The following is a 328-nucleotide window of genomic DNA, read 5'->3' on the forward strand; positions in this document are numbered from 1 at the left end:
GCGAATTTGACGATGGAATATTTAATAACGCAAGAGCGGTCAGCAATTACCTATGAATCTTAGATAATATACTGTTGCTATATTTCACACCAGGTAAGCGGCGAGCATAATATAGAAGACTTTTCATCGCGTACAAAAATTAGGGCTATAAAAGATTACCTGGTCCATTGCTGTCACGTTGTGTGTCATTATGGCATCGAAGCAAGATATACAGACATGCCTTCGCCCACAAATGACCCTTATAACATGTGTTTTGTTTTGCCTCTGCCTTCTCTCTTCCTTCAGCCATTCCCCATTCTCTTGAAAAAGAGAAATTCAAGAGAATTCA

The sequence above is a fragment of the Penaeus monodon genome, chromosome 31 (assembly GCF_015228065.2).
Source record: "Penaeus monodon isolate SGIC_2016 chromosome 31, NSTDA_Pmon_1, whole genome shotgun sequence".
NCBI classification, from domain to species: domain Eukaryota; kingdom Metazoa; phylum Arthropoda; class Malacostraca; order Decapoda; family Penaeidae; genus Penaeus; species Penaeus monodon.